The following is a 7,178-nucleotide window of genomic DNA, read 5'->3' on the forward strand; positions in this document are numbered from 1 at the left end:
CAGTATACACTAATTCGATGCAAAGGTTATGGGTTCAAGCCCCACCAGGAGCAAGTATTCTTCTTGAAGCCTATGCCTGTCTATTTCTATTCCGGAAAATGATAATTTATTCAATCCATTTAGGAGTACAATTCATCGGTAATAGGATGTCATTGAGATGACAGGTCAGAGTGCAGGCAGAGATAGAATACAAATTCATAGCCTTCTGTATCACCAGCAATGCAGGGTGGCAAGCCTGCTCGAAATTCCAAGAGGATGGTTGTTTGCGAAGTGAGTTGGTGTTTTGGCAGAGAAAATAAACACCCAACGTGGGGCTCGAACCCACGACCCTGAGATTAAGAGTCTCATGCTCTACCGACTGAGCTAGCCAGGTAACCAGTAGTGATTGTGACTTGGTTCGAATATCGTACATCCCAGTTTCTGCAAAATATGTTGATCAGTGAGTGTTGTTGATGGATCCTGTGGTGCAATCTGTTAGCGTGTTGTACTTATACAGCAGTATACACTAATTCGATGCGAAGGTTATGAGTTCAAGCCCCACCAGGAGCAAGTATTCTTCTTGAAGCCTCTGCCTGTCTATTTCTATTCCGGAAAATGATAATTTATTCAATCCATTTAGGAGTACAATTCATCGGTAATAGGTATGTCATTGAGATGACAGGTCAGAGTGCAGGCAGAGATAGAATACAAATTCATAGCCTGCTGTATCACCAGCAAAGCAGGGTGGCAAGCCTGCTCGAAATTCCAAGAGGATGGTTGTTTGCGAAGTGAGTTGGTGTTTTGGCAGAGAAAATAATCACCCAACGTGGGGCTCGAACCCACGACCCTGAGATTAAGAGTCTCATGCTCTACCGACTGAGCTAGCCAGGTAACCAATAGTGAGTTTGACTTGGTTCGAATATCGTACATCCCAGTTTCTGCAAAATATGGTGATCAGTGAGTGTTGTTGATGGATCCTGTGGTGCAATCTGTTAGCGTGTTGTACTTATACAGCAGTATACACTAATTTGATGCGAAGGTTATGAGTTCAAGCCCCACCAGGAGCAAGTATTCTTCTTGAAGCCTCTGCCTGTCTATTTCTATTCCGGAAAATGATAATTTATTCAATCCATTTAGGAGTACAATTCATCGGTAATAGGGATGTCATTGAGATGACAGGTCAGAGTGCAGGCAGAGATAGAATACAAATTCATAGCCTTCTGTATCACCAGCAATGCAGGGTGGCAAGCCTGCTCGAAATTCCAAGAGGATGGTTGTTTGCGAAGTGAGTTGGTGCTTTGGCAGAGAAAATAAACACCCAACGTGGGGCTCGAACCCAAGACCCTGAGATTAAGAGTCTCATGCTCTACCGACTGAGCTAGCCAGGTAACCATTAGTGATTTTGACTTGGTTCGAATATCGTACATCCCAGTTTCTGCAAAATATGGTGATCAGTGAGTGTTGTTGATGGATCCTGTGGTGCAATCTGTTAGCGTGTTGTACTTATACAGCAGTATACAGTAATTTGATGCGAAGGTTATGAGTTCAAGCCCCACCAGGAGCAAGTATTCTTCTTGAAGCCTCTGCCTGTCTATTTCTATTCCGGAAAATGATAATTTATTCAATCCATTTAGGAGTACAATTCATCGGTAATAGGTATGTCATTGAGATGACAGGTCAGAGTGCAGGCAGAGATAGAATACAAATTCATAGCCTTCTGTATCACCAGCAATGCAGGGTGGCAAGCCTGCTCGAAATTCCAAGAGGATGGTTGTTTGCGAAGTGAGTTGGTGTTTTGGCAGAGAAAATAAACACCCAACGTGGGGCTCGAACCCACGACCCTGAGATTAAGAGTCTCATGCTCTACCGACTGAGCTAGCCAGGTACCTCAGTAGTGAGTTTGACTTGGTTCGAATATCGTACATCCCAGTTTCTGCAAAATATGGTGATCAGTGAGTGTTGTTGATGGATCCTGTGGTGCAATCTGTTAGCGTGTTGTACTTATACAGCAGTATACAGCAATTAGAGGACAAGGTTATGAGTTCAAGCCCCACCAGGAGCAAGTATTCTTCTTGAAGCCTCTGCCTGTCTATTTCTATTCCGGAAAATGATAATTTATTCAATCCATTTAGGAGTACAATTCATCGGTAATAGGGATGTCATTGAGATGACAGGTCAGAGTGCAGGCAGAGATAGAATACAAATTCATAGCCTTCTGTATCACCAGCTATGCAGGGTGGCAAGCCTGCTTGAAATTTCAAGCGGATGGCTGTTTGCGAAGTGAGTTGGTGCTTCGGCAGAGAGAATAATCACCTAACGTGGGGCTCGAACCCACGACCCTGAGATTAAGAGTCTCATGCTCTACCGACTGAGCTAGCCAGGTACCTCAACAGTGATTTTGACTCGGTTCGAATATCGTACATCCCAGTTTCTGCAAAATATGGTGATCAGTGAGTGTTGTTGATGGATCCTGTGGTGCAATCTGTTCGCATGTTGTACTTATACAGTAGTATACAGCAATTCAATGCGAAGGTTATGAGTTCAAACCCCACCAGGAGCAAGTATTCTTCTTGAAGCCCCTGCCTGTCTATTTCTTGTCCGGAAAATGATAATTTATTCAATCCATTTAGGAGTACAATTCATCGGTAATAGGGATGTCATTGAGATGACAGGTCAGAGTGCAGGCAGAGATAGAATACAATTTCATAGCCTTCTGTATCACCAGCTATGCAGGGTGGCAAGCCTGCTTGAAATTCCAAGCGGATGGCTGTTTGCGAAGTGAGTTGGTTCTTCGGCAGAGAAAATAATCACCTAACGTGGGGCTCAAACCCACGACCCTGAGATTAAGAGTCTCATGCTCTACCGACTGATTTAGCCAGGTACCGTTATAGTAATATTGACTTGGTTCGAATATCATACAGCCACGTTTCTGCCAAATTTGGGGTTATGTGAGAGTGTTGTTGATGGATCCTGTGGTGCATTCTGTTACCGTGTTGTACTTGTAAAGCAGTATACAGCAATTCGATGCGAAGTTTATGAGTTCAAGCCCCACCAGGAGCAAGTATTCTTCTTGAAGCCTCTGCCTGTCTATTTCTATTCCGGAAAATGATAATTTATTCAATCCATTTAGGAGTACAATTCATCGGTAATAGGGATGTCATTGAGATGACAGGTCAGAGTGCAGGCAGAGATAGAATACAAATTCATAGCCTTCTGTATCAGCAGCAATGCCGGGTGGCAAGCCTGCTCGAAATTCCAAGAGGATGGTTGTTTGCGAAGTGAGTTGGTGATTCGGCAGAGAAAATAATCACCTAACGTGGGGCTCAAACCCACGACCCTGAGATTAAGAGTCTCATGCTCTACCGATTGAGCTAGCCAGGTACCTCAATAGTGAGTTTGACTTGGTTCGAATATCGTACATTCCAGTTTCTGCAAAATATGGTGATCAGTGAGTGTTGTTGATGGATCCTGTGGTGCAATCTGTTCGCGTGTTGTACTTATACAGCAGTATACACTAATTCGATGCGAAGGTTATGAGTTCAAGCCCCACCAGGAGCAAGTATTCTTCTTGAAGCCTCTGCCTGTCTATTTCTATTCCGGAAAATGATAATTTATTCAATCCATTTAGGAGTACAATTCATCGGTAATAGGTATGTCATTGAGATGACAGGTCAGAGTGCAGGCAGAGATAGAATACAAATTCATAGCCTGCTGTATCACCAGCAAAGCAGGGTGTCAAGCCTGCTCGAAATTCCAAGAGGATGGTTGTTTGCGAATTGAGTTGGTGCTTCGGCAGAGAAAATAATCACCTAACGTGGGGCTCGAACCCACGACCCTGAGATTAACAGTCTCATGCTCTACAGACTGAGCTAGCCAGGTACCTCAATAGTGAGTTTGACTTTGTTCGAATATCGTACATCCCAGTTTCTGCAAAATATGGTGATCAGTGAGTGTTGTTGATGGATTCTGTGGTGCAATCTGTTAGCGTGTTGTACTTATATAGCAGTATACACTAATTCGATTCGAAGGTTATGAGTTCAAGCCCCACCAGGAGCAAGTATTCTTCTTGAAGCCTCTGCCTGTCTATTTCTATTCCGGAAAATGATAATTTATTCAATCCATTTAGGAGTACAATTCATCGGTAATAGGGATGTCATTGAGATGACAGGTCAGAGTGCAGGCAGAGATAGAATACAAATTCATAGCCTTCTGTATCACCAGCAATGCAGGGTGGCAAGCCTGCTCGAAATTCCAAGAGGATGGTTGTTTGCGAAGTGAGTTGGTGCTTTGGCAGAGAAAATAAACACCCAACGTGGGGCACGAACCCAAGACCCTGAGATTAAGAGTCTCATGCTCTACCGACTGAGCTAGCCAGGTAACCATTAGTGATTTTGACTTGGTTCGAATATCGTACATCCCAGTTTCTGCAAAATATGGTGATCAGTGAGTGTTGTTGATGGATCCTGTGGTGCAATCTGTTAGCGTGTTGTACTTATACAGCAGTATACACTAATTCGATGTGAAGGTTATGAGTTCAAGCCCCACCAGGAGCAAGTATTCTTCTTGAAGCCTCTGCCTGTCTATTTCTATTCCGGAAAATGATAATTTATTCAATCCATTTAGGAGTACAATTCATCGGTAATAGGGATGTCATTGAGATGACAGGTCAGAGTGCAGGCAGAGATAGAATACAAATTCATAGCCTGCTGTATCACCAGCAAAGCAGGGTGTCAAGCCTGCTCGAAAATCCAAGAGGATGGTTGTTTGCGAAGTGAGTTGGTGCTTCGGCAGAGAAAATAATCACCTAACGTGGGGCTCGAACCCACGACCCTGAGATTAAGAGTCTAATGCTCTACCGACTGAGCTAGCCAGGTAACTATTAGTGATTATGACTTGGTTCGAATATCGTACATCCCAGTTTCTGCAAAATATGGTGATCAGTGAGTGTTGTTGATGGATCCTGTGGTGCAATCTGTTAGCGTGTTGTACTTATACAGCAGTATACACTAATTCGATGCGAAGGTTATGAGTTCAAACCCCACCAGGATCAAGTATTCTTCTTGAAGCCTCTGCCTGTCTATTTCTATTCCGGAAAATGATAATTTATAAAATCCATTTAGGAGTACAATTCATCGGTAATAGGGATGTCATTGAGATGACAGGTCAGAGTGCAGGCAGAGATAGAATACAAATTCATAGCCTTCTGTATCACCAGCAATGCAGGGTGGCAAGCCTGCTCGAAATTCCAAGAGGATGGTTGTTTGCGAAGTGAGTTGGTGCTTCGGCAGAGAAAATAATCACCTAACGTGGGGCTCGAACCCACGATTAGAGTCTCATGCTCTACCGACTGAGCTAGCCAGGTACCTCAATACTGAGCTTTAGGTGATTATTTTCTCTGCCGAAGTACCAACTCACTTCGCAAACAACCATCTGCTTGGAATTCCGAGCAGGCTTGCCACCCTGCTCAGCTGGTGATACAGAAGGCTATGAATTTGTATTCTATCTCTGCCTGCACTCTGACCTGTCATCTCAATGACATCCCTATTACCGATGAATTGTACTCCTAAATGGATTGAATAAATTATCATTTTCCGGACAATAAATAGATAGGCAGGGGCTTCAAGAAGAATACTTGCTCCTGGTGAGGCTTGAACTCATAAACTTCGCATCGAATTACTGTATACTGCTGTATAAGTACAACACGCTAACAGATTGCACCACAGGATCCATCAACAACACTCACTGATCACCATATTTTGCAGAAACTGGGATGTACGATATTCGAACCAAGTCAAACTCACTATTGAGGTACCTGGCTAGCTCAGTCGGTAGAGCATGAGACTCTTAATCTCAGGGTCGTGGGTTTGAGCCCCAAGTTTTCGTAATTATTTTCTCTGCCGAAGCACCAACTCACTTCGCAAACAGCCATCCGCTTGGAATTTCGTACAGGCTTGCAACCCTGCATAGTTGGTGATACAGAAGGCTATGAATTTGTATTCTAGCTCTGTCTGCACTCTGACCTGTCATCTCAATGATATTATACTACATAGTAACATGGTTCAGTATTATACTACACAGTAACATGGTTCAGTAATGTAACATGGTTCAGTATTATACTACACAGTAACATGGTTCAGTATTATACTACACAGTAACATGGTTCAGTACTATACTACACAGTAACATGGTTCAGTACTATACTACACAGTAACATGGTTCAGTACTATACTACACAGTAACATGATTCAGTACTATACTACACAGTAACATGGTTCAGTACTATACTACACAGTAACATGGTTCAGTATTATACTACACAGTAACATGGTTCAGTAATGTAACATGGTTCAGTATTATACTACACAGTAACATGGTTCAGTATTATACTACACAGTAATGTGGTTCAGTATTATTACACAGTAACATGGTTCAGTACTATACTACACAGTAACATGGTTCAGTATTATACTACACAGTAACGTGGTTCAGTATTATACTACACAGTAACATGGTTCAGTACTATACTACACAGTAACATGGTTCAGTACTATACTACACAGTAACATGGTTCAGTACTATACTACAGTAACATGATTCAGTACTATACTAACAGTAACATGGTTCAGTACTATACTACAGTAACATGGTTCAGTATTATACTACACAGTAACATGGTTCAGTAATGTAACATGGTTCAGTATTATACTACACAGTAACATGGTTCAGTATTATACTACACAGTAATGTGGTTCAGTATTATACTACACAGTAACATGGTTCAGTACTATACTACACAGTAACATGGTTCAGTATTATACTACACAGTAACGTGGTTCAGTATTATACTACACAGTAACATGGTTCAGTACTATACTACACAGTAACATGGTTCAGTATTATACTACACAGTAACGTGGTTCAGTATTATACTACACAGTAACATGGTTCAGTATTATACTACACAGTAACGTGGTTCAGTATTATACTACACAGTAACATGGTTCAGTATTATACTACACAGTAACATGGTTCAGTATTATACTACACAGTAACATGGTTCAGTATTATACTACACAGTAACATGGTTCAGTACTATACTACACAGTAACATGGTTCAGTACTATACTACACAGTAACATGGTTCAGTATTATACTACACAGTAACATGGTTCAGTACTATACTACACAGTAACATGGTT

The 7,178-nt window shown here is 42.0% G+C and overlaps 5 non-coding genes across 5 annotated transcripts; all 5 read right to left on the reverse strand.

Moving 5' to 3' along the window:
* Positions 1 to 300: 300 nt before the first annotated feature.
* On the reverse strand, positions 301 to 373 carry trnak-cuu. Its single transcript has one exon. It is a non-coding gene; the product is annotated as a tRNA-Lys (tRNA).
* Positions 374 to 797: 424 nt separating this feature from the next.
* On the reverse strand, positions 798 to 870 carry trnak-cuu. The gene has a single exon. It is a non-coding gene; the product is annotated as a tRNA-Lys (tRNA).
* A 921-nt stretch (positions 871 to 1,791) lies between these two features.
* trnak-cuu lies at positions 1,792 to 1,864 on the reverse strand. The gene has a single exon. It is a non-coding gene; the product is annotated as a tRNA-Lys (tRNA).
* Positions 1,865 to 2,289: 425 nt separating this feature from the next.
* Positions 2,290 to 2,362, reverse strand: trnak-cuu. Its single transcript has one exon. It is a non-coding gene; the product is annotated as a tRNA-Lys (tRNA).
* A 1,423-nt stretch (positions 2,363 to 3,785) lies between these two features.
* trnan-guu lies at positions 3,786 to 3,858 on the reverse strand. Its single transcript has one exon. It is a non-coding gene; the product is annotated as a tRNA-Asn (tRNA).
* Positions 3,859 to 7,178: the final 3,320 nt, after the last annotated feature.

This window comes from Oncorhynchus gorbuscha, unplaced genomic scaffold (assembly GCF_021184085.1).
Source record: "Oncorhynchus gorbuscha isolate QuinsamMale2020 ecotype Even-year unplaced genomic scaffold, OgorEven_v1.0 Un_scaffold_2262, whole genome shotgun sequence".
Classification (NCBI taxonomy): domain Eukaryota; kingdom Metazoa; phylum Chordata; class Actinopteri; order Salmoniformes; family Salmonidae; genus Oncorhynchus; species Oncorhynchus gorbuscha.